A 27,856-nucleotide genomic window follows, 5' to 3' on the forward strand; every position below is an offset into this window, starting at 1 on the left:
TCACTAACGCCCCGGCAACGATCCTGAGGGATCGTGCCATCACCCACCGATTTACCGTAGCGTATGCCTCCCACAAAAATCCTACCGAACGGGTTATCAAAACAAGGTTGCACAACGTACGAAACAAGAACATCGGAACTGGTACCAAGAACTACCAGAATCAACATACACATCAACCGCCGAAATAAATTTTAACCGCAACGTCGTCGGGCCGAGATAAGCACGAACAAAAGATGCCATGCCCGAACAACCGCCTCCATTCGACGCATTGAAATGTAAATTTAAAATGTAATATAAAAATGTACATATGCATATATCCTAATCTTGAAATGTAAATTTAAAATGAATTTCGTACTTGCAATGTAAATTTAAACACAAATGAAATGTACACATTATAGTTGAAGAAAGAAAAGAAACAAAAAAAAAATCAATCATAATAATAAAAACATCAACGAACACATATATACACATGTCGGCCAAGCCATCGGGATCTGCCCATGGTAGTTCAGGCCTCCGCGCAAAAAGCCTAGAATGCGACAACCTTTCGTCCGCCGAAGTAGGAGGGGGACTGTAATGTAGCAAATGCTACGCCACAATATCTATTTCCCATTTAGCGCCCAACCCTAATGTTTAAGCGACTTAAACTATGAACATTTTTCGTTCGTTTGTTTCAGTAGCCATTGAGTGTGCTTGTAATTCTCAACTGGTTAGTGAAATATTCTAAAGACATAGTTTGAGTTTTTTAATTAAAATCGAGGTTCTTCGGATGGTGTGCTAATACATCAGAGCCCAGTGCTCGCCTCCATATCACACTTTGAAGGGGTTCTTCAAATAGAAGATGAGGTGGCTCATTAGAGCGAAACCTCAGAGTGCCCAACTCTCGCCCCAAATTAAATAAATAGAGGTTTTTCTTGTAGAAAATGGGGTGCCAATACCTCAGAGCCGTCCCGTGCTCGCCTCCATATCACATTTTAAAGGGTTCTTCAAATAGAGGATGAGGTGGCTCAGTAGAGCGAAGCCTCAGAGCCCCCCAGTGCTCGCCCCCAAATTAAATAAATAAAGGTGTACTGATGCTATGCATCCTCCCATGACTTAAATACACCAATAACACTAAAACTACCCAACTCAATAAATGGAATACATTAAATCAAAAACCCCATAAACTCAATACAGTCCATTAATAATAATAATTTAAAAATTTAAAAAAAGGAATGCTTGGTGGGAGTTGAACCCGCAACCCCGGGCGTTTGGTCGGGTACGTCAGCCACTGTGCCACGACTCATACGCTTACAAGCACATAAAATTACTCATTTATAACTCTTATTAAACTGCTCGCCCTCAATTGCCCAAAGCTTAGACATGGTCCTTCGAGCCGGATCACTGGCTCGTATGGAAGTTTCATTAGACGACTAAGCCGTCTAAGGGGGGAGTATGTTTAAGCGACTTAAACTATGAACATTTTTCGTTCGTTTGTTTCAGTAGCCATTGAGTGTGCTTGTAATTCTCAACTGGTTAGTGAAATATTCTAAAGACATAGTTTGAGTTTTTTAATTAAAATCGAGGTTCTTCGGATGGTGTGCTAATACATCAGAGCCCAGTGCTCGCCTCCATATCACACTTTGAAGGGGTTCTTCAAATAGAAGATGAGGTGGCTCATTAGAGCGAAACCTCAGAGTGCCCAACTCTCGCCCCAAATTAAATAAATAGAGGTTTTTCTTGTAGAAAATGGGGTGCCAATACCTCAGAGCCGTCCCGTGCTCGCCTCCATATCACATTTTAAAGGGTTCTTCAAATAGAGGATGAGGTGGCTCAGTAGAGCGAAGCCTCAGAGCCCCCCAGTGCTCGCCCCCAAATTAAATAAATAAAGGTGTACTGATGCTATGCATCCTCCCATGACTTAAATACACCAATAACACTAAAACTACCCAACTCAATAAATGGAATACATTAAATCAAAAACCCCATAAACTCAATACAGTCCATTAATAATAATAATTTAAAAATTTAAAAAAAGGAATGCTTGGTGGGAGTTGAACCCGCAACCCCGGGCGTTTGGTCGGGTACGTCAGCCACTGTGCCACGACTCATACGCTTACAAGCACATAAAATTACTCATTTATAACTCTTATTAAACTGCTCGCCCTCAATTGCCCAAAGCTTAGACACCTAATATTATATTTTCCATTTACTGCCCACCCCTAGTATTGTATGTACCGACATATATATACATACATACTGGCCCAACAACCATCGCGCAAGCACAAGGCAAGCCAGCGATGTTGAACGCACAATGCTTGGGAATTTTCCTTCGTGCGCGCTGTGCGCGACAATGCGAGCATAATTCCCAATGTGTTCATAGTTGCATATGAATAAAATGATTTGTCGGAATACACCAGGCACACTTCGCCGCAGGTAAGTGAAGTGCATGCCATCCGCCATTGGAGGTCGACAAGGGGTGCCCTTTGGGTTAGGAGGGTGCGTTACAAGGTCGGTTCCTCCGATGGTACGCCCCCCCCCCTGCCTATCGAACGCCCTGCAGGTTTACCCACATTTCCGGTGAGTAAGACGGGATTTACACCCCTTATTACTCACTGGAAAGGTAATGCACGATCAGCCTTCTCGGGTAGAAAGGAAACCCGTCCCAATACCAGTGGCGGGGCGGATTCCCCCACTACCCTGGCAGACTGCCCGAGCCAATATAAATATATTCTAGGGACTCCCTTTGGGTCGACGGGGGGTAAAGTTACAAGGTCGGTTCTGCCGATGGTACTCCCCCCACCTGGCATATTGGCAACCCTAACACATATTCCAGGGACTCCCTTTGGTCGACGGGGGGTAAAGTTACAAGTTCGGTCCTGCCGATGGTACTTCCCCTCCCGGCCTATTGGGCAACCCTAATATTTTGTCATCATCTCCTCTGAGTAAGACGGGGCTCAACCCGCCCCCCCCCCCTATTACTCAGAGGAAGGGTAATGCACGGATATACGGCTCGGATAAGAGGGGAACACGTCCCAACGCCTGCGGCGGGACAAGCTCCCATACTACCCTAGCCCAATACCCGAGCCAATATATTGTAGTTAGTCCAATTAGTAAGTAAATTCTCACTAATCGACACTTCGCCGTAGGTACAACATCATCGCCATCCCGATCCTTGGACATCCCATCCCGAAGTCTAGCCACCACCGTCGTTATAGCTATTTGGTGAGAACTACCGTCATTCAATACCCTCTCTTCGGGCATGATCATCACTACCGCCGTTATCACCCCTTGGCGAGAGCCACCGTCATTCACCGTCGTCTTCACCATCTGAGCCACCGCTAGCTAGCACTATATCTCTCTCTGTGGAGAGCCGTCGTCCTTGGATTATAATATATTCTCAGCGACACTACCTAGGGAACATCTCTCTCTCTCTCTCTCTCTCCTGTATTCATGGTTGTGTATATTTTAGCCTGATAGCCGCGTGTGTATGTGTGTTCGAAATCAAAACACTAATTTACTGTGTATTTATTTAGGTGGGGGAAGTGGGACCTCCATCCGACTCTGGATTGACTTGAGCATACCTCAGCCTTTGACCAAACCCAGCTCATATAAGCTAAAAATTAGTAAATTCATTGCTGATAACTTAACGGTACAAGTTATTTTTTTTGCAATTTACATATAATCATATTGTTTTCCTAAATAGAGGTTATGTTATCTTTTTTCATTAGCAACGCAGTTGAAATCAATAATTTCCATCTATTGGGTCTGCTGGTATTGTGTTGGCTATTTTGCCATTGAATTTTATATGATGTAATAGCCGAGTGGCTAAAGTTTTCGACTACCATGCAACCGGCGCGGGTTCTATGCTTAGATCCAGGATCTATTTTTAAATATTCCGATAAACACAGCCAAAGTAAAGTAAAATAGAAAAACCAATATTTTTAATATTTCAGTTGATAAAAAAATACTTATAAACTTAAAAACAATTTACTAAAAATAAAAAATTTCCCCGACCTGTAATTAAACTCACAGCCCTCTGCGTGCTAGTCGGTGTGCCTAGCAGCTGCGCCACTTCCACATGTTGAAATAGGCTGCGAAATGCGCAATAAGCTATAAGTACAAATAAACTTGAAACTTCGCTTATACCTATATGACACTACTTTGTTTTCGTGTATTTTTTTTTGTATTTTATCTTCAATTTTTTCTCGCACTGCCTCCTAATACGGTTTCAGTACTGGAGTAAATGTGTAGACTATATTTCAAAAAACTAACGAAATACAAGGAAAATACAATCTAATTCATTAAAAACAAACGAGCCAGTGTATATTTCGATAGGTTTTTTTGACATTCGGCCGTTTTTTCTTTTTTTTTTCTAACACATGAAAATTTTGTTTTCAGTTTGAAAATTTGGTGCATAAAAACACAATTAAAATCAACTTTCTTGTGAAATAAGTGAACCATTAGAGACCGAAATAATTTTCGTGTGGTATTTGCATTGTTTTTATTGTTAAAAGTGTTAATGTAAAAATTAAATGTAAAACATAAACAAAAACATGTCAAACTCACTAATTTTGGGGGAATAGTTGTCTCGTTTTTTCATGATAGAAATTGTTTTTGTGTTTTGAAGTTCCGATAAAGTTTCGCCAGTTTTTTTTAGCTTAGAATCCAAGCAAAAATAAAGTAGTGTCATATATGCTTTATGTCTTAAATTTCCGTTTCTCTTTTTGTATCAGTTTCGTTGTTAGCTTGTTCGAATTATAGCGACTAGCAGTCCTATATATGGATAAGTAAAAATATGTATTGCCAAAACGTGAATATATAGTTATACATACATAAATATGAAAGAAAGGGGAAAGAGACATTGCTATTTTTTACACGGTCATGATATTTATCATAGCACTGGGATTTTGTGTTTGGGGATTTTGATTTTGGGGATTTTGAATTTGGGGATTATGTGCTTGGGTATTTTTTTTCTTTGGGGATTTTGTGTTTGGATATTTTTTTAGGGATTTCGTGGCACTCCCTAATAAAACAAGAGTAACACAAAAAAAAAAAAAAACAAGTAAGGAAGGCTAATTTCGGGTGTAACCGAACATTACATACTCAGCTGAGAGCATTGGAGACAAAATAAGGGAAAATCACCAGTTAGCAAAATTAACCTAGGATAACCCTGGAATGTGTTTGTATGACATGGGTTTCAAATGGAAGGTATTAAAGAGTATTTTAAAAGGGAGTGGGCCATAGTTTTATAGGTGGACGCCTTTTCGAGATATCGCCATAAAGGTGGACGAGGGGTGGCTCTAGAATGTGTTTGTACGATATGGGTATCAAATGAAAGGTTTTAATGATTATTTAAAACGTAATAGGCCTTAGTTCTATAGGTGTACGCCTTTTCGAGATATCGCCATAAAGGTCGACCAGGGGTAACTATAGAATGTTTTTGTACGATATGGGTATCAAATTAAAGGTATTAATGAGGGTTTTAAAAGGGAGTGACCCTTAGTTGTATATTTGAAGGCGTTTTCGAGATATCGACCAAAATGTGGACCAGCGTGACCCAGAACATCATCTGTCGGGTACCACTCATTTATTTGAGTATTTCTGCCAAGATTCCAAGGGCGTTTTATTTCGCCCTGCAGAACTTTTTCATTTTCTTCTACTTAATATGGTAGGTGTCACACCCATTTTACAAAGTTTTTTCTAAATTTATATTTTGCGTCAATAAACCCATCCACTTACCATGTTTCATCTCTTTTTTCATATTTGGTATAGAATAATGGAATTTTTTTCAATTTTCGTAGTTTTTGATATCGAAAAAGTGGGCGTGGTCATAGTCGGATTTCGGCCATTTTTTATACCAAGATAAAGTGCGTTCAGATAAGTAGGTGAACTATGTTTAGTAAAGATATATCGATTTTTGCTCAAGTTATCTTGTTAACGGCCGAGCGGATGGACAGACGGACGACTGTGTATAAAAACTGCGCGTGGCTTCAACCGATTTCGCCCATTTTCATAGAAAACAGTTAACGTCATAAAATCTATGCCCTTACCAAATTCCACAAGGATTGGTGAATTTTTGTTCGACTTATGGCATTAAAAGTATTCTAGACGAATTAAATGAAAAAGGGTGGAGCCACGCCCATATTGAAATTTTCTTTTATTTTTGTATTTTGTTGCACCATTTCATTACTGGAGTTGAATTATGACATAATTTACTTATATACTGTAAAGATATTAAATCTTTTGTTAAAATTTGACTTTTAAAGAAATTTTTTTTTAAGTGGGCGTGTTCGTAATTCGATTTTGCTAATGTTTACTTAGCACACATATAGAAATAGCAGTAACTTTCCTGCCAAATTTCATCATGATATCTTCGACGACTGCCAAATTACAGCTTTCAAAACTTTGAAATTACTTTCTTTTAAAAGTGGGCGGTGCCACGCCCATTGTCCACAATTTTACTAATTTTCTATTCTGCGTCATAAGCTCAACCCACCTAGCAAGTTTCATCGCTTTAGCCGTCTTTGGTAATGAATTATCGCACTTTTTCTGTTTTTCGAAATTTTCGATATCGAAAAAGTGGGCGTGGTTATAGTCCGATTTCGTTCATTTTAAACAGCGATCTGAGATGAGTGCCCAGCAACCTACATATTAAATTTTATCAAGATACCTCAAAATTTACTCAAGTTATCGTGTTTACGGACGGACGGACGGATGGACGGACATGGCTAAATAAATTTCTTTTTTCGCCCAGATCATTTTGATATATAGAAGTCTATATCTATCTCGATTAGTTTATGCTGTTACGGATTACCGTTATGCGAACAAAGTTAATATACTCTGTGAGCTCTGCTCAGCTGAGTATAAAAAGGGCGGAGCCACGCCCATTTTGAAATTTTCTTTTATTTTTGTATTTTGTTGCACCATATCATTACTGGAGTTGAATTTTGGCATAATTTACTTATATACTGTAAAGATTTCAATTTTTTTGTTAAAATTTGACTTAAAAAAAATTTTTTAAAGTGGGCATGTTTGTCGTCCGATTTTGCTAATTTTTATTTTGCATACATATAGTATTAGGAGTAACGTGCGTGCCAAATTTCATCATCATATCTTAAACGACTGGCAAATTACAGCTTGCAAAACTTTTAAATTACCTTCTTTTAAAAGTGGGCAGTGCCACGCCCATTGCCCTAATATTTACTAATTTTCTATTTTGCGTCATAATGTCAACGCACCTACCAAGTTTTATCGCTTTATCCGTCTTTGGTAATGGATTATCGCTATCGATATCGAAAAAGTGGGCGTGGTTGTAGTCCGATTTCGTTAATTTTAAATAGCGATCTGAGATGAGCGCCCAGGAACCTACATACCAAATTTCATCAATATACCTCAAAATTTACTCAAGTTATCGTGTTTACAGACGGACGGACGGACATGGCTAAATGTATTTCTTTTTTCACCCAGATCATTTTGATATATAGAAGTCTATATCTATCTCGATTAGTTTATGCCGTTACGGATTACCGTTATGCGAACAAAGTTAAGATACTCTGTGAGCTCTGCTGTATAAAAAACCAAAAAAAAAATTTAAGACAAAAAAAAATATATAAAACCGATTTTAATGAATTTCCTTTATTTAATTCGAATTCTACTCAACAATTGAATTAAAGTAAATTAAATTCATTCAAACGCAGCTTAAATTAGATGAATTTTAAACCGATTAAATAAAACTAGATGAAAAAATTTGTTTTCTTTTCAAACTTTCGCGCAAAAGAAAACAAAACAAAACAAAAAGTTTTTTAATAATAAAAATAAATAAGATGAAAACTATTCATGACATTATTTTTATTATCAAATTTTTAGATTTATTGCGCTTGCGCTAATAATACCAATACGCGTAAACGTGCAAATATTGGAATATTCATCATCCCAATTAGTCACATTAGATACAGAACCGACAAAACTACATATAGGAAACTTTGGAATTATTCATGTAATAGAACTAGAGGATTATACCAATACCATAAATAAATTGGAGACAACTATAAACGAAAAATTAACAAACCTTCCCCTGAAACCTATCCTGTCATCCCCCATCAATCAATCCAAAAATTATTTAAATAGAATAAGAATAAATGAACATAATGAAAGATCACTAGATTTTATAGGTACCACTTGGAAGTGGATAGTCGGAAATCCGGACCAAAGCGATTTTAATATTTTAGTAGAAAGAATGGATAATGTTTTGTATAATAATAACGGACAGGTTGTAATAAACAAACTGACAAAGGAAAAATTGAAAAAATAATAGAAAAAGCTAATTTTTTTGATTTTAGCGACCTTTATACGTTTAAATGTAAAGTTTTTATTTTGCCGGCTCTAGGTCAAAAGTAATAAAACGATTTGATTTTTTATTTTACCAATATATTTCGATCACCTTCGGAGATCTTCATCAGGGAGCTACAACAATAATAAACAATTCAGCTTAGTTTGTAATAACTAACAATAATAACTAAATAAACCATCCTATGTATATAATCACATTCATATTTATATACATACATACATTTATATTTTTATTTTGCTAATCTGCGTCCGTTCGGTTCGCCATGTAGCTTTGAACTAATTTTCCACGATTCTAGCAAGTGTCTGTAGATATGTGAGCAGCCGTCGGTATCTATTTTATTATAAGCTTTTATTTAGTTTCACTTTTGTTGTCTGTAATGGAATCTTGCAAGTTAAATTTGATACACTTCCCGCTGTCCGATTGAGCTGAAATTTTGCACACATGTATAACTCCGATGACAATGCAATATTACTTTGTTAGAATTCGATAAATTAATCGATAACAAAGTTACCGGTAAAGATTTGTATTTACTTTGGCATAACAGCCTAAGTCCCATACAAACCCGCCGGTACCTATCCGTGGATTGTTATATTTGGACGTGGTGAATCACGCGTGTCACGCGTGGTGAATCTCAATGCTTGCGAAAAGCGGGGACACAACCCTCTGTTGTATTTCTGTGTATAACCAACATGAGTTTTTAAGGCTGTTTAACTCTGTAATCTTTTCTGTAATTTATTTTGCTTTTGGAAAAATTACCTATTTGAAAAAAGAGTAGTTGTAAACTGAACGCCACATAGGCCAAGTCACAATAAAATATGGTTTTAAGTTAGTTAACACTGTTTGACACAATTTTATATGTGCTCTCTGTCAAAAGCCGAGTTAGGTCTTTAGCAGGTATTCGAATCGAAGAACTCGACTGTTCAAAGTTGACTTCGAAGAAACCCTCTAATGTTGATGCATTAAAAGAAATAGATAGAATGAGAAACGTTACAAATAACTAACTAAAGTTTACGTAACTAATTGAAACAATATTTCACTCTACTAAAAATTAAAAAAAAAAATCATATTTAAATTAAATTTAAGAAAAAGGCTTTTCTAAGAACAAGCTTCTATTACTTGTTAATAAAACGAACTAAAAAGTAAAAAATAAAATTAAAGAAAAAAAACTTTTTAAAAATAAGCTTTTATTATTTTGGTTAATAAAATTAACTACAAAGTAAACAATAAATTGACTCTAAAGAAATATAACACTTTATAAGTTCATTGTAAGCTTAAACGATAATTAGGCTTTTTCGTCTGCGACAAAAAAATTCTATATCGTACATAATTATATATTTTTAACATTAAAACTTTACACCTAAATTATTAAAGCTTACAGTTTATATCACAGTCCTAATTGTTCTAATAAAAGCGTGTTACATTGCGATAGCAAGAAAATGAGATCCTAAATGTTCTTAATTATACCATCAAAATTTAACACGTTTTTTATTAGAACAATTTGGACTTTGATATAAACTGTAAGATTTAATAATTTAGGTGTAAAGTTTTAATGTTAAAAATATATAATTATGTACGATATAGAATTTTTTGTCGCAGACGAAAAAACCTAATTATCGTTTAAGCTTACAATGAACTTATAAAGTGTTACATTTCTTTAGATTCAATTTATTGTTTACTTTGTAGTTAATTTTATTAACTAAAATAATAAAAGCTTATTTTTAAAAAAGTTTTTTTTTCTTTAATTTTATTTATACTCAGTTGAGCAGAGCTCACAGAGTATATTAACTTTGATTGGATAACGGTTGGTTGTACAGGTATAAAGGAATCGAGATAGATATATACTTCCATATATCAAAATCATCAGTATCGAAAAAAAATTTGATTGAGCCATGTCCGTCCGTCCGTCCGTCTGTCCGTTAACACGATAGCTTGAGTAAATTTTGAGGTATCTTGATGAAATTTGGTATGTAGATTCCTGGGCACTCATCTCAGATCGCAATTTAAAATTAACGATATCGGACTATAACCACGCCCACTTTTTCGATATCGAAAATTTCGAAAAACCGAAAAAATGCGATAATTCATTGCCAAAGGCGGTTAAAGCGATGAAACTTGGTAGATGGGTTGGCGTTATGACGCAGAATAGAAAATTAGTAAGATTTTGGACAATGGGCGTGGCACCGCCCACTTTTACAAGAAGGTAATTTAAAAGTTTTGCAAGCTGTAATTTGACAGTCGTTAAAGATATCATGATGAAATTTGGCAGGAACGTTACTACTATTACTATATATGTGCTAAATAAAAATTAGCAAAATTGGATGAATAACACGCCCACTTTTTAAAAAAAAATTTTTTAAATTCAAATTTTAACAAAAAATTTAATATCTTTATTGTATATAAGTAAATTAAGTCAAAATTCAACTCCAGTAATGATATGATGCAACAAAATACAAAAACAAAAGAAAATTTCAAAATGGGCTTGGCTCCTCCCATTTTCATTTAGTTTGTCTAGAATACTTTTAATGCCATAAGTCGAACAAAAATTTACCAATCCTTCTCAAATTTGGTAGGGGCATAGATTCTTTGACGGTAACTGTTCTCTGTGAAAATGGGCGAAATCGGTGGAAGCCACCCCCAGTTTTTATACACAGTCCACCGTCTGTCCTTCCGCTCAGCCGCACAATAACTTGAGCAAAAACCGATATATCTTTACTAAACTTAGCCCACGCACTTATCTGAACTCACTTTATCTTGGTATAAAAAATGGCCGAAATCCGACCATAACCACGCCCACTTTATCGATATCGAAAATTACGAAAAATGAAAAAATGCCATATTTCTATACCAATACGAAAAAAGGGATGAAACATGGTAACTGGATCGGTTTATTGACACAAAATATAACTTTGGAAAAAACTTTGTAAAATGGGTGTGACACCTACCATATTTAGTAGAAGAAAATGAAAAAGTTCTACAAGGCGAGATCAGCAGCCCTTGGAAATTTGGCAGGAATACTGTTAGTGGTATTGCATATATAAATAAATTAGCAGTGCCCGACAGATGATTTTCTGGATCATCTGGTCCACATTTTGGTCGATATCGCGAGAAAGCCCTCACATATACATCTAAGGGCCACTCGCTTTTAAAACCCTCATTAATACCTTTAATTTGATATCCATATCGTACAAACACATTCTAGAGTCACCCCTCGCCCATCCTAATGGCGATATATCAAAAAGGCGTCCACCTATAGACCGAATGCCCACTCCCTCTTAAAATGCTCAGTAACACCTTTCGTTTGATACCCATATCGTACAAACATTCTAGAGTCACCCCTGGCCCACCCTAATGGCGATATCTCGAAAAGGCGTCCACCTATAGACCTAATGCCCACTTCCTCTTAAAATGCTCAGTAACACCTTTCGTTTGATACCCATATCGTACAAACATTCTAGAGTCACCCCTGGCCCACCCTAATGGCGATATCTCGAAAAGGCGTCCACCTATAGACCTAATGCCCACTCCCTCTTAAAATGCTCAGTAACACCTTTCGTTTGATACCCATATCGTACAAACACATTCTAGAGACACCCCTGGTCCACCTTTATGGCGATATCTCGAAACGGCGTCCACCTATGGAACTAAGGATCACTCCTTTTCAAAATACTCATTAACAGCTTTCTTTTGATACCCATATCGTACAAACATATTCTAGAGTCACCCCTGGTCCACCTTTATGGCGATTTCTCGAAAAGGCGTTCACCTATAGAACTAAAGCCCATTCCCTTTTAAAATACTCATTACCACCTTTCATTTGATACCCATATCGTACAAACACATTCTATAGTCACCCCTGGTCCACCTCAATGGCGATATCTCGAAAAGGCGTCCACCGATAGACCTAAGGCCCACTCCCTCTTAAAATGCTCTGTAACACCTTTCATTTGATACCCATATCGTACAAACAAATTCTAGAGTCAGCCCTGGTCCACCTTTATGGCGATATCCCTAAATGGCGTCCATCCATAGAACTATGGCCTACTCTCTCTTAAAATACTCTTTAATACCTTCCATTCACGAAGTGATCCACCGGCATGCCACAAGCGAAACACAACATGAGATGGAAAGGTGAAGGACAAAAGGATTTCACAGCGGACTTAGACGAGTTACCACAAAAGGACGGGAATACATCGCTTCTAGCCTGATTTTAAGCTGGAGTTTGGACTTTCCCATAGGGGGTTTTACCAATTGCCTCATCACTATTTCCTAGCAACTCACTCTCGCCAAAATCAATCTCGCTAACTGGTTTTGATCTACTCTTATTTTCTTTTATAAACTTTTCTGCCCTTTTGCATTCAGCTTTTAATTCAGCCAAGGTTTCTATATTGGCCGCAAACGTCAGGTTGGCCAGGTAGGGCTTAAGGTTTCCTCTGACAATGCCAATCAGTTCCTTTTCCGGTCTACGTTTCCTTAGACGAAAGGTTAAATTGTGGAGTTCATCAAAGTTGCCATTCGGCTGTTGTTTCCGTTCCATTATTTCGCGTATGATCTCATAGTCTGTCTCAGCGGTCTTAAAGTGGCATAGCAGCTCGCCTTTTAGTTCATGATATCCAAAGTCGGGATTTTCTGCATTATCTTCGAGTACCTGCCAATACCATTTCAAGGCACCGCCGGTTACCAGACAGTGAAAATCCGTGAACAACTGCTTATACGTGAAAGCATTCTTTTCACGCATTTTCTCAACGCGAAAAATGAAGCTCTCCACACTCATGCCTTTGCTGGAACAGTCGAACTTGATATGCCACTTCTCAAGGTCGACTTTCTTCCAGCGCCTCAAATCGCCAGAGTGCGACAGGTTTTCGCCTTGGGTCGTCTCTGCATCGCCGAACTGCCCCGTGCCATTATATCTCGCGTTGTTTATTTCTGGTGTAGACGTGTTTCTGGGTCGGTCCTGTGGTACCTGGGCTGATGCCCCTACTCCAGACGCGCGCTTGTTGAGGTCGGCCACACTAGTTCGTAAATGGTTAACATCGTCCACGTACTTCGTCAGCAAATCCTGCTGCTGCGCCATCATCGCCATTATTTGGTTCAGCGGTTCCATACGGGTATCCGACAAACTCGGTTTTGGACCTACGGCCCCGTCCCCGACGTCAACGAACGGTTGGATGGAGCACCGTCCCTTTCCCTCTCATCTGAATCTGCAATGGTTGCTATCTCCTCGATCTTTTGCGAAAAGCTGATACTGTCGTTAGTGGTGTTGCATGAAAACTCTTTTGTGATCCTGATCCTTGGAACCTGCTGTCCTTGCGACCCAAAAACCCTAGCAGTGCACCTATTGAGGACATCGATTGGCGCGAAATCGACGGGATGTGGTATCCATGTATCGATTTGTGTAAATATGGACCCGGCGATCTAATTTTGCAGAGCCCTGGCCGCACTCCTCGTAACCCTACGATTTATATCTAAAATGCCCAGACCGCCTGGCACAATCTCTTCTACCTCCTCTCGTTCCATAAACTCTCCCTAGGCGAAGAACTATTATTCTCCTCCTACCTACGAACGAGGAAACTCCTCAAGATAATGTTGTAAAAACGATGGAGAATCCTGATCACTGGAACATATGAAACCAACCCCACTGGCAAATCAACCGTCGCGATATAATTAAAAATATTCCCAAAAAAAAAGGCTTTGTTTCTAAAGTATAAAAAATTCAAGAAAAATATGTATTCAGAAATAATATGTATGTATATATAAGTATTTATTAATATAAACGAACTTATATGTGTACAACTGCATCCAATGTACATATACATATATCTACATGTATGTGGGTATATTCAAACTTAGCTGCAACAAAAAATAACTCTAGTTACACAAAAGAATTAACACAAATTCAAGTAAAAACTTCAAAATCACCGAAAGTGAAAATTCGGATGACTGACGGCGAATGTATTTAGAAAGTATTTGCTATATGGGCTCTTTCTATGATCATTTGTGTATCACCGGGTTTGCTTAAAAAAAATGCCTACAATTATAAAACTTCAAATTCGAATCGTATGTGTGAATGTATATTTTATCTGTTAAAACTATAAAAAAAATAAAAAATAAACACTAGAATACTATTAGCTAATTAAGTAATAAAATTAAAGGAAAAAAAAACTTTTTTAAAAATAAGCTTTTATTATTTTGGTTAATAAAATTAACTACAAAGTAAACAATAAATTGACTCTAAAGAAATGTAACACTTTATAAGTTCATTGTAAGCTTAAACGATAATTAGGTTTTTTCGTCTGCGACAAAAAATTCTATATCGTACATAATTATATATTTTTAACATTAAAACTTTACACCTAAATTATTAAATCTTACAGTTTATATCAAAGTCCAAATTGTTCTAATAAAAAACGTGTTAAATTTTGATGGTATAATTAAGAACATTTAGGATCTCATTTTCTTGCTATCGCAATGTAACACGCTTTTATTAGAACAATTAGGACTGTGATATAAACTGTAAGCTTTAATAATTTAGGTGTAAAGTTTTAATGTTAAAAATATATAATTATGTACGATATAGAATATTTTTGTCGCAGACGAAAAAGCCTAATTATCGTTTAAGCTTACAATGAACTTATAAAGTGTTATATTTCTTTAGAGTCAATTTATTGTTTACTTTGTAGTTAATTTTATTAACCAAAATAATAAAAGCTTATTTTTAAAAAAGTTGTTTTTTCTTTAATTTTATAATAGTTAAGTCTCTTGTTTATTGGTGTGTTTGTTATGTGGAGCATTTCTAAACAGTGTTGCCAGGTGATGCAAAAAAATGAAGCTAGATTGGCAAAAAAAAAAGGTTAGAAAAAGCTTAATTTAGAAAAAAAGGAAGGTTAAAGAAGGCCAGAAATTGTTTGGTTAAATTGGTTACGGTCTGCGGTTATGGTCTACGGTTACGGTCCACTTGGGAGCGTTTTCGTGCGAACACACCTAGTGACTAGTGATGGGACCAAAAAGTTGCGATGCAAAAGTATCGAAAACAAGAAAAAAAGATCTACGATCACTAGCAAAAAAATTCCCACGAGTTTCCGGGAAAACGTTGAAAAAGAAGGCCGCTGCAAAAAGGGCTGATAGGAGGAAAAAGGCACGAGTTTCCGGAAAAATTTGGAGGAAGAAGGCCGCTGAAAAACGGGCTTATAAAAAAGATATCAACTTAAATTAAAACGCGAGGGTAACGAAAAGGGAACCATAAAGTCGCCGCTAAAACGTTTATATGAAGCACCACCTTTTGATGAAGACAAATTCAATGCTACTGTAAACTAGGATAACATAAGGAAATTGCTAAGAGTCTTAAGAATACTTCTTAAATGTGGCTGGCTTTAAAATCCCCAATGTACCCAAACGAGTTGTAAAGCCAAACTTGAAGCATTCTTCGGTGGATAAAGATGATGACGCAGCTATAATTGTATCCGATCTGTAACGTGGCGCCAAAGTTGATTATGGTCCCACAATTCCACATTATGAGGATATATTCCGTGAAGCCGGCATTGAAGGCCTAACTATTATACCATTCAGTAAGTTGCGAAATGAGTGCAAGCCGTTTGAAACTGTACGCAAATTTGGCAATACATGTGACTACTTTGTTGTGGCGGTCGTTTGGTAGGACATGTATCCGGTTTTTGTGGCAAGGTATTCCAAAAAACCACGCACCAGCTTCCACACAGTTCGCATGGAAAGTCAGAAATTTTGAAACGCGAAATTGAGAAATCACTAAGTCGTACTGCTTATAAACAATTGCAAAAGGGAAAGAATCTCCAATAACTGGCGACCACAATAACCACCCACTGCGCAACAACCACCAGCGCGCCACCTTGCGCACGCTACCATACTCGACGGCGCCATATTCGAGCGCAACAACCACCAGCGTGCTATCATCATCGACTAAGTCATCCAACAGCGCCAACAACCACCAACCACTGGTAAAGACAACAACAGCAGGGCCCCATCCATAGGCCTGCTGCAACGAACCCATATAGGCCTGCTGTAATATCGACCGTGGCAACAGCAACCAGTAGACTAGCCGTGACACCAAGACCAGCACGAAATCGGTGAGTTCGTTCCGGATACGGAAAATATCTCTTAAAGTAGGTGCTTTTGAAACAGATTTTCTGTAGATGCTTCTAGAATTTTACTTATTTTTTTTTTAATCTTAATAAGATTCATTTCCTTACTCAATCTTGTATTGTAGTTACAATAATTACTCAAATGCACTTCCCCACAAACGAAAATTACACAAATCAATAAATGTTTGAGTTTGCGCTGTTATATTTGTTTAAAAGCTGTTAAATACTATATAATTATTGTTTGAGAAAATTTTGTAAGAACCTCCTATTAAGGTTATCGTCTCAAGGGGTATATCCACGATACCTACATACGTACCTACATATAAAGTGTTCAAGAAAAAGGTGTAATAATTGGATTTTTATAAAATGCGCCTTTCCAAGATTTTGTCTAATTAGTATATACCTGTATACGTACATAAAATACCTATAAATTTAACTTGTAATTACTTGCTATGTATAAGTTACTTAACGAATATCTGCAAAATGATAATAGTTACAAAAGATAAAGCAAGCATTAATTTGGTAAAATTTAAATGGAAAAAATTAGAATTAGAATCTAAAATTTAAAGTAGATGTAACCCTAATTAAATACATAGAAAATGAAAATTTAGAGTGATGAAACTAAAGCTCAAAATAGACTTGAAATATGAAAATAGTTAAACCTAATTAATTTCAACTAAACAGGAAAGGGAGTAGAGCTTAGAAAACTAAAGTAAGATGAATTATAAATAAAACAAAAAAAAAATTACTTCATTTTTTTTTTGGGAAATAACAAAGAAAAGTTAATAACAGTAATAAAAATAATAACACTAATAATAATAAAAATAAAACCAACTTAAAATAAAATGAAATAAACGAAATTGCAAAAAAAATAAATAAATATACCAAAAAATAAATTAAACTATAATAAAATAAGATGTAATGAAATAATAGAGTTCATAAAACAATAGATTTAAAAAAAAGAATAAAATTTAAAATTAATCCAAATCAACTGTAATAAAATAAAATTAAATTATAATAAATAAATACCTTATCTAACTAAATACGAGAAATAAAAAATGCAACCAAATTCTTACTTTGTAGGTAGTATATTTACTATACATAAACACATTTATTTACATATTTTTTCTCACACAAAGTGTTTATACCGATTATCAGAAAAAAGGGGAACATAAATATATGTATAATTTGAAATATTACGAGCAAAAGTAAGAGAAAAAAACCCCCAACGGAACAAGCTTAGCCAAACTTAAGTATTCATATTCCCATTGTCCCCACATATATCCACGCATTAAATAATCAAAGTCAAGATGCAATGTTCCTGTGAGTCATCATGGTATATTATACCAAATAACAATTTTCACTGTTTAGGTAAAACCAGGATTTCGTCTTCGATTTCGGCCCAATAAAGTGTGAACTGTTGGATCATTTTTTTTTTCTCTCACTTTATACACTACACTAACTTACATACATTTTCATAGTGAAAATAGCTATTCGTAGTTCAACATTTTTTTTCCGTTCTGAATTTGTCTTGGGACGATGCTATAAGGAGCCTTGTTTTGGCTTTGGAGCCTTTGCTGTACCCCCTGGTTAAGAAAACTGCACTATCGTGAATTCAGGTGCGTCGGTGGCCATGGATTTTGAGGGTGGGTTAAAGCACCGGGCGTCGCAAAAACACCCGCGGCGCCCCTCTGTATATTCGGCCCTTTTTGTTTTTCCTTCGTTACTTTAATTTTTAGCATTTTTTTCTTTGACTTTCCAGCGTTAGCAACCGGTCATTTCCGGTTCGATACTTTTTTTTGTGTGTATATTTTTTTTTTTTGAATTTTTAAATTTGAATCTTAACGGTCTGTCCGTGACATCCGGTTCGACCGGATGTTGTTTTAGTTTGAATTTATAAGCGTTTTGAGTCGGTCTCTGCGCTTCTGTCAGGTTTTTTGATTTTGACAGCTTTCAGTTTGATAGGCATGATAGGAACTTTTTTCTGATTATGGCGCAGGAACAGTAAGGTTGGCCGCCCCAACCGACAATGACTAGCCATTGCGCACCACCACATCATGCCGACCGCCTTCCTTACTGCTTCCACCGAAAATGCGAATCCATAACAAATTCATTAAATTTTTTGTATATTTTAGTTTACACATTTGTAAATAAAAACTGAACATAACTTAAGCATAACTTCCTGTTTCAAAACATATCAGTCACATTTTCTTTAACTAGCACATGGAATTACTTTAAATGATTACATACATATGTGTATATATATAAAAAAAATATTACAAACTAATTATTTACACAAAATATTCCCCTTCTGAAGAATCAGAAGAGCTTAAGTCTGGGTATAAAGTTTGGCTATTTACCATAGATATGAGATCATCGGAAATTTCAAAGTCATTACAACATTTAGATAAGCGTTTTAACGAGCATCTAATATTAAGCAGCGCATTAAGCATTTTAATTTTTAGTTTGTTCCTTAATTTAGTTTTCAGAATTTTCATGCCACTAAAAACTCTTTCAACCTCCGCGTTACTGAGTGGTAATACTAAAAAACTAAATATGAATTCGACAAGTTCTAAAAAAGGAGGTTCGTTTAATGCATTTTTATGTTCTCGGACTTCCGACCAAAATTCCATGGTGGAGTGTACATTTTTCCATTGTATAGTTATAAGTTTTCGCCACTGCAGCTCTATTAATGTTATTTGACTTGAAGAATAACTATACTTCTCTTTTTCAAAGTAAGAAAATACATCTGACTTTGAAATTTTCAACGAATTTTCAGCAGAAAAAGAATTAATCTTTTGTAGAGAACTCATATTATTAGGTATTAGGTGTTCACAGGAACTATTGAAATTATTTTATTTTAGAAATTTTTAAAAATACATTCGGAGTAAAAAAGGCTAGAAAAAAGTCACGAAGCTAAACACAAAATTTCGAGGCTAAAGGCAAAAAAAGGCTAAATCTAGCCTCGAAAGGCCAACCTGGCAACACTGTTTCTAAAGTGAAGCGGTTTTTGTAATTTAGCTCTGTTTGAAGTATGCTCACTGCTTCGAAATCTGGTTGATGGCCGCTCTCTGCACAGTGGGCCGCAAGTGCAGTTTTTTGGGTGTTACTAGCTGCTCTGCATTTTATATCAGATCGGTGGCCTGATATCCTCGTTTTCAATTTATTCTTAGTTGTACCTACATACTCTTTGCTACATTTATCGTTTTAATTTCCAGCGCATGTAATTTTGTATACAATGTTGTTTTTGTCTAATAATGCTACTTTACTTTTCATGTTGTTGTAGAAAATATTCGTCGTATAGGCTGGCTTATGTGCAATTTTGATGTTTTCCTTGTCATATATATACATTTAAACGTATAAAAGTCGCTAAAATCAAATATTAATTGGAACTACGGAAGGCACGCCGTGAACAAAAGAAACCAACAAGATGGTTTATGCAAAATTAAAAAACACCTACAACAACAAGACAAAACAAGCTATCAACAAGTATAAATCAGAATCCATCCAGATGACAAAGTTGCAGTTCAACATAAGGTTTTTATTAAGATGTAGGGAAGCTAAAATTATACCTAAATTTTTACAAAACACAACAAAACTAAGTTACATATTTACCATTAACAATCACATACCTAAATATATAAAACACATATTGGACAAACACATAAGATTATTTCACAGTAAAATACTAAATACTTTAATTAAATTCAAACACGATATTTTAAAAGTGAAAACAAAAAAACTTACTTATACTAAGGCCACTTTAAGCCAAAACATGAAAGAGGATGATCTGAAAGCTTTTTTCGAGAGCGAACAACAACTCGCACTGACACGTACCAGCATTTACAAAAACACGCAACAAGCAAAGCTCGAAAAATTGAGAAGCGCACGAAACAACGAAGCACTCGAAAACAACAACAAACATTGGTTTGTAAACCAAAAAAAGACAGATTTTCAACTTGATGTTGAGGCGCTTCTTGCAAAAGGTCCAAAGTTTGCTCTACCGGTTGCAAAAAACACTTTCCCTCTATTCAAATGTATAGCGGATGGAGAAGAACTAATACAGAGCGTGAAAAATAAAGAGGATCAAGAGTCTGCGAGAACAAAACTATCGTTACTGATAAAAGAAACAGTAACAAAACATGAAACGGACACAGCTGATATTGCCATTAACGATACAGTGGGGCGAACCCGAAAATTTCTAAACCAAAACAAACATATAGTTATTTTAAATGCAGATAAGGGTAACGTGACTGTTGCAATGGAAAAAGTGACTACATGGTAAAGATGAATAATATATTATCCGATCTGTCAACATATAGAATATTACGACAAGACCCAACGTTGCGTTTACAAACAAAAAACAATCAATTAGTAGATAAATTAGAGAAACTAGGTATCATTAAAATAAAATTAAAGAAAAAAAAACTTTTTTAAAAATAAGCTTTTATTATTTTGGTTAATAAAATTAACTACAAAGTAAACAATAAATTGACTCTAAAGAAATATAACACTTTATAAGTTCATTGTAAGCTTAAACGATAATTAGGCTTTTTCGTCTGCGACAAAAAAATTCTATATCGTACATAATTATATATTTTTAACATTAAAACTTTACACCTAAATTTTTAAATCTTACAGTTTATATCAAAGTCCAAATTGTTCTAATAAAAAACGTGTTAAATTTTGATGGTATAATTAAGAACATTTAGGATCTCATTTTCTTGCTATCGCAATGTAACACGCTTTTATTAGAACAATTAGGACTGTGATATAAACTGTAAGCTTTAATAATTTAGGTGTAAAGTTTTAATGTTAAAAATATATAATTATGTACGATATAGAATTTTTTTGTCGCAGACGAAAAAGCCTAATTATCGTTTAAGCTTACAATGAACTTATAAAGTGTTATATTTCTTTAGAGTCAATTTATTGTTTACTTTGTAGTTAATTTTATTAACCAAAATAATAAAAGCTTATTTTTAAAAAAGTTTTTTTTTTCTTTAATTTTATTTTTTACTTTTTAGTTCGTTTTATTAACAAGTAATAGAAGCTTGTTCTTAGAAAAGCCTTTTTCTTAAATTTAATTTAAATATGATTTTTTTTTTTTAATTTTTAGTAGAGTGAAATATTGTTTCAATAATTACGTAAACTTTAGTTAGTTATTTGTAACGTTTCTCATTCTATCCATTTCCTTTAATGCATCAACATTAGAGGGTTTCTTCGAAGTCAACTTTGAACAGTCAAGTTCTTCGATTCGAATACCTGCTAAAGACCTAACTCGGCTTTTGACAGAGAGCACATATAAAATTGTGTCAAACAGTGTTAACTAACTTAAAATCATATTTTATTGTGACTTGGCCTATGTGGCGTTCAGTTTACAACTACTCATTGCAGATCTCTGCTCTGTGTGTTAAATCTGTATAAATAATAGCCGTATTTTTTTTTACACGTAAACGTCTATACGCTTATAATTTATATGGACTGCTAAGCGCCAAACTTTAAATACACCTCTGAAGTTGCTGCGCATAAAATGTGTACTAATAAATTCCAATACGCATTATACGCAGATGTAACTGAAATATGTGTTTTTGTTTCACCCCCTACACTAATTCTATGTATTCTATGTGTGTCCACAATTCATCGCAACTGATTTAGCTATATGGTATACACAGGCATACAACAGAGGGTCGTGTCTCCGCTTTTCGGTACACGCTGTAGCTGTAGCTAGTTGTTTAACCACTGCCGCTAGATGGGCCTCCTAAGCATTATGTAAGCGAGGATAGGCGTTTATTTCACGCGCAAACGTAAACCTATACGCGTTTATAAAAAAACACGGCTAATATTCCAACTTTCTTACATACTTACTTACTTACTTATTCCAACTTTTGTTTAGCTAAAATTCCATCGCCAAAAATCTGTAAAACAAAATCAAGTCCGCAGAAAGGTATGCAACACTTACCGGTAAGAGCCTAACCGCGTTAGCGTTCGTTGTATCACAGAAGTTTTACACTTTGAAAATGACGGCTGTTGTTTGCAAGGTTGCATTCCTTTGAGTGTTCGTTTTCACCATCTGGATTAACAAAGTCATGAGCCTGGGCATTCGCGCAATTTTAGTGATGTAAATTGCATGGCGCCAGCGCCAATGCGGTGCCAGCTCAATGGTAGCTCATTGACGAAATGACTCCAAGCGAATTTTTGACGCTACTTAGTAGTGAGTGCGTAGTACATTTTACTTGCGCTATTGAGTGAAACGACTTTTGTGTGTCAGGCACGAGTTTGGTGTTATTGGCGCTACTGTCAATGATGACACTGAGCTGTTGACGGTAACGCTGGTAGTTCAGATTTTGAATCAGAGAAAGAATTGATGACCCGTGTAAATTATTATGGCTTTGGCCGTGTAAATTATTATGGTGTATTTGTATATTTTAGATTTAATGCACAATTAATATGTGTGTGTTTGAGCGGCCAAATAATAACAGTAGTATTGCTAAAGTGTTGATTAGTTGATGGAATGTCGCTAATTTCCTAGCGATGATCAGCAGATTGTCAATATTTCGTTCAACGGACGCGCGAAATTGCCACATCTGCTCAAATTTTCCAAGATTTTCCATTCTTGATTTAACTTAAGCTGTTATGCCAATTTTTTCAGCCAGCTTTTTTCAAATAGGTAATTTTTCCAAAAGCAAAATAAATTACAGAAAAGATTACAGAGTTAAACAGCCTTAAAAACTCAGCTATGTTGGTTATACACAGAAATACAACAGAGGGTTGTGTCCCCGCTTTTCGCAAGCGTTGAGATTCACCACGCGTGACACGCGTGATTCACCACGTCCAAATATCACAATCCAAGGATAGGTACCGGCGGGTTTGTATGGGACTTAGGCTGTTATGCCAAAGTAAATACAAATCTTTACCGATAACTGTGTTATCGATTAATTTATCGAATTCTAACAAAGTAATATTGCATTGTCATCGGAGTTATACATGTGTGCAAAATTTCAGCTCAATGGCACACCGGGAAGTGTATCAAATTTAACTTGCAAGATTCCATTACAGACCACAAAAGTGAAATTAAATAAAAGCTTATAAAAAGAGAAAGATCTCAAATGACAACCCATACTGCTCTACCACCACGAATATATGGTGCGCCAAAAGTACACAAAGATAATATACCTTTAAGACCAATTTGTTCAATGATTAATTCTCCGTCCTATAATTTGTGTAAATACTTGACCAACGTTTTAAAAAATCTGACTTCCGAATCAAAATTTAATGTAAAAAGTGCAATAGAGTTCAAAAATAAGATAAACAACTCCTGTATATGTGATGATGAACGTCTTGTGTCGTTTGATGTAGTGTCATTGTTTCCAAGTGTACCAACTGATTTAGCTATAGGGACTATAATGACAAAGTGGGATGACATAAAACAATACACAGATATACCAAAAAAGCTCTTTATGGAAATATTGACCTTTTGTATCACAGAGAATAGATATTTTAAGTATGAAGAAATTATTTATACGCAGTTAAGAGGGCTTCCAATGGGATCTCCGGCATCACCAATAGTAGCCGACATCATCATGGAAGAAATATTGAAGAAAGTGACAAACACGAGACTACTTAGTAAATACGTAGATGATGTGTTTGCATTAATAAGGGAGGACGAACTAGAGAAAACAATGAAAGCCCTAAACACATATCATAAAGATATACAATTTACCATGGAGCTAGAGACTGAAAACATATTACCCTTCTTGGATTGTCTCGTATGTAAGAGAGGTAACCAAATAAAAGTAGATTGGTACCAAAAGCCCACATCATCAGGACGGATAATGAGCTACAATTCCAAACATCCGAGAAGCATGATTATAAATAAAGCCAAAAACTTTATTGGGAAGGTGTTGGACACGAGTGATGCAGTGTTCTACCCTGAAAACAAAAGAAAAATTGCAAATATTCTAAAAATGAATGACTTCCCTCATGGAATTATACGGAGGATGGTAAAAGCTTACAGTGAAATAAAAATACCCAAAAACGGAGAAAAAGCAACTACAAAGTACAAATCGATGTTATATATACCAGGCTTCTCCGACAGATTAAAAGGTTCCGACATATATGACAAGGAAAACATCAAAATTGCACATAAACCAGCCTATACGACGAATATTTTCTACAACAACATGAAAAGTAAAGTAGCATTATTAGACAAAAACAACATTGTATACAAAATTACATGCGCTGGAAATGAACACGATAAATGTAACAAAGAGTATGTAGGTACAACTAAGAATAAATTGGAAACGAGGATATCAGGCCACCGATCTGATATAAAATGCAGAGCAGTTAGTAACACGCAAAAAACTGCACTTGCGGCCCACTGTGCAGAGAGCGGCCATCAACCAGATTTCGAAGCAGTGAGCATACTTCAAACAGAGCAAAATTACAAAAAACGCTTCACTTTAGAAATGCTCCACACAACAAACACACCAATAAACAAGAGACTTAACTATAAAATAGATACCGACGGCTGCTCACATATCTACAGACACTTGCTAGAATCGTGGAAAATTAGTTCAAAGCTACATGGCGAGCCGAACGGACGCAAAATAAAAATATAAATGTATGTATGTATATAAATATGATTATGATTATATACATAGGATGGTTTATTTAGTTATTATTGTTAGTTATTACAAACTATGCTGAATTGTTTATTATTGTTGTAGCCCCCTGATGAAGATCTCCAAAGGTGATCGAAATATATTGGGAAAATAAAAAAGCAAATCGTTTTATTACTTTTGACCTAGAGCCGGCAAAATAAAAACTTTACATTTACTAGAAAAAACTAATAAAATCTCTAAAATAATAAATAAATAAGACCCAGAAAAAAAAGAAATATTTTTTTTGTATCACCCTCATACATACATACATAAATAGCTTAAAATGTTGGAGTACTAATTACAAAGTGAAATATTGAAGGCTATGGATTTCAAATAAGTTAGCTTATCTAAATTCAAGCGATTTTTAACAACTTTCTTAATTTTCTTGGCTCGCTTCACATTTTTTTTTTTCGTATCCCTGGACCTGATTTGATCTTTTCTATCTCTGTTTTAACTTCAATCATTTTTTTTTTGTAAGTGTGTTATCATTTCATACACACCAAATTTTTTTTGCCTATAATTAATTTAAGCCTACGGGGCCAGGCCTCGATAGAGTTTTGAGTGCGTGGAAAAATGTCTCTAAATGTGTCTGAAACACACCAAAAATTAGGGTCATATTTCGGGACACCCGACCTTGTACTTGAACTAATATAATTTTTTTTAAACCAAATACATATTTTCTTAAAATCTTTATCAGTTGAGCTGTCAGTTAAATCAGTATAATAATCCGAAACACTTTCTGGAGTAACAAATAATAGACTTTTCAGCATACGGATTGATATGCAGAAAACTTCATTATTTCCATATTTTTGGGTAAACCTTTCTTTTTGGACTCGCCTCCAAATAGTTTGACCAAAGTGAAATAAACATCCCTTATACGGCATCACGAAAATATTCTTTCGCCACAGACGAGATGGTTTTTTCAAAATCCGAAATAATTCTTTTTAATTACTCCCTGGATGGTGAAAAGCTGGCGAAAAACTGTCGGTACAACAAAAAACGTTCCATCCACCACCCAGCATTACTATCTTCCTAATTCTTTTAAAGAATCCGACGTGCCCATAATTATGTTTTTTTTTTGGCCGTCGAAATCCCAGTCGCTCAAAACGAAAAGTTCACCATCTAAGAATTTTAAGTGTTCTGGAATATCCATTTGTTGTAAATTACTCGGCCCGCTGGCTGTATTTGTTGTTTTTCGAGTACGCGAAATTTTCATTTTTTGTGCTCGCTTCGATGGCAGGTACACTCGACACTCTGGGTGACAGTAAACAATTGCTTCCCTTATACTTTGGGAAGGTCCTAGAGAAGATGATGTACTCAGCTGTTTCACTTTATTGTTAGCATCACATATGGACCCAAGATGGGCCTTTGGGTTGTGATTTGAGGGGTAGGATCCCGTTTTACTTCATGTGTGTCACTGGTTTCTTTAGTAATAATAACACTTTTACACAGCAGTGCCTTCCTTTGTGCACAAGACCATCGGCATTCTTCTTTTTTTCTTTTTTGCGAATGAAAATGGTATTCAAATCCATCAACAAATAATTTTCGACCACCTTTGTTAGATTTAGTTACTTTAACTTCCATTTTTTATTCAAATAAATAAATTACACTTCTTTCACCACAAAAAACAGCTGCACGCACTGAGGTTAAGAAATTAATATAAGTTAAAAATTAGTAAATTCATTGCTGATAACTTAACGGTACATGTTTTTTTTGCAATTTACATATAATCACATTGTTTTCCTAAATAGATGATGTTATCTTTTTTCATTAGCAACGCAGCTGAAATCAATAATTTCCCTCTATTGGGTCCGCTGGTATTGTGTTGGCTATTTTGCCATTGCATTTTATATGATGTAATAGCCGTGTGGCTAAAGTTTTCGACTACCATGCAACCGGCGCGGGTTCTATGCTTAGATCCAGTCTCTATATTTTAACAAGTAAGGAAGGTTAAGTTCGGGTGTAACCGAACATTACATACTCAGTTGAGAGCTATGGTGACAACATAAGGGAAAATAACCATGTAGGAAAATGAACCGAGGGAAACCCTGGAATGTGTATCAAATGAAAGGCGTTAAAGAGTATTTTATGAGGGAGTGAGCCATAGTTCTATAGGTGGATGCCATTTAGGGATATAGCCATAAAGGTGGATCAGGGTTGACTCTAGAATGCGTTTGTACGATATGGGTTTCAAATGAAAGGTGTTAATGAGTATTTTAAAAGGGAGTAATCCTTAGTTCCATAGGTGGACGCCATTTCGAGATATCGCCACAAAGGTGGACCAGGGGTGACCCTAGAATTTGTTTGTACAATATGGGTATCAAAAAAAAGGTGTTAATGAGTATTTTAAAAGGGAGTAATCCTTAGTTCCATAGGTGGACGCCGTTTCGAGATATCGCCATAAGGTGGACCAGGGGTGACCCTAGAATTTGTTTGTACAATATGGGCATCAAACGAGAGGTGTTAATGAGTATTTTAAAAGGGAGTGGGCTTTAGTTCTATAGGTGGACGCCGTTTCGAAATATCGCCCTAAAGGTGGACCAGGGGTGACTCTAGAATATGTTTGTACGATATGGGTATCAAATTAAAGGTATTAATAAGGGTTTTAAAAGGGAGTGGTGGTTGTTGTATAGGTGGTCGCCTTTTCGAGATATCGCCATAAAGGTGGACCAGGGGTGACTATAGAACGCGTTTGCACGATATGGGTATCAAATGAAAGGTGCTAATGAGTATTTTAAAAGGGAGTAATCCTT

This window comes from Eurosta solidaginis, chromosome X (assembly GCF_040869045.1).
Source record: "Eurosta solidaginis isolate ZX-2024a chromosome X, ASM4086904v1, whole genome shotgun sequence".
Lineage (NCBI taxonomy): Eukaryota > Metazoa > Arthropoda > Insecta > Diptera > Tephritidae > Eurosta > Eurosta solidaginis.